Here is a 1,120-nt window from a genome sequence, read left to right as displayed (position 1 = left end):
AATGAAATGAAAGCTGGATTTTATTGTCAGTGCTGCACTTCATGTCAGTAAGAAGAGACTGAATGTATAATCATGCTGTTTGGAAAAGTGTGATCAAAGGTTTTTTTTTGGACATAGTGAGAGTGGCTTTTGGAGCCAGTGCCGTGGTAATGCTAGCACATTTTTAAATATCTCAATTTTCTTCTTAGCTTGAATGTGCTTTTTTGCAGGTTTTAGCCAATTTACTTTGAATTCTAAACTTTAAATCATTCAGCAGCGGTTAGCACTCCTGCCTCACAGCAAGAAGTTTCTGTGATTGAATCCAGGTCGTTCCAGGCCTTTCTGTGGGGAGTTTCCATATTCTCCCCGTGTTTGCGTGGGTTTCTTCCGGGTGCTCCGGTTTCTTCCCACCAAAAAGACATGCATGCTGGGTAACTAAGACTACAGTTGAAAATTTGCCAACTGGCTAACACTGGCGCATTTACAGAAATGCAGATTAATGTGCATTGTCCTTATCAAATAAATAAATCTACATTCCGGCAACTTATTAATGGCATTTCTACCAATCCAGGCAACCATTGATTCCCACCCTTTTCTGGTGTGAAAATGTAATAACTGGCTCTTGAAACTTGCATGTCTGTAGTCAAAGATATTAATTTCATACACAAGTAAATGGAAACCTATGGCTGCCAGGAAACAATTGGAAAAAAAAATCAAAATCTAAACCTGTAAATGATGTTACGTAAAGTTAGAGAGCTACAACTTGCAAACATGCTGGCCCAATCTTTTAAAAGAGAGTTCATGTGTTTCCTACAATTACTTCCACATGTCTTTGCCCTCTAATCTATTTTCTCCGCTGTGCCAAAAATGGCGTCCAACAGTCTGGTTTACGGTGTTAAATATGGATGCCCAGGGCAAATGTCAGAATAACTTGAAATAATTGCAGTCGTCTGCAGATACCTCTTAATCGTCATTGCCAGTTATGTGGTTAATTCTAGTCTGGATAAAAAGAGCATTTCTCACTCAAGTGAATACAGCTTGCAGTAAACTGCTTTAGCACCTGTGATCACAGCCATTGCTCAACAACACCAAGGGCTAACACCTGGCGGCATTGGCATCTGCAGGGAAAGGGGGGGGGGGG

This window comes from Etheostoma cragini, chromosome 21 (assembly GCF_013103735.1).
Source record: "Etheostoma cragini isolate CJK2018 chromosome 21, CSU_Ecrag_1.0, whole genome shotgun sequence".
NCBI lineage: Eukaryota > Metazoa > Chordata > Actinopteri > Perciformes > Percidae > Etheostoma > Etheostoma cragini.
Note: the sequence above shows the minus strand (reverse complement) of the source record.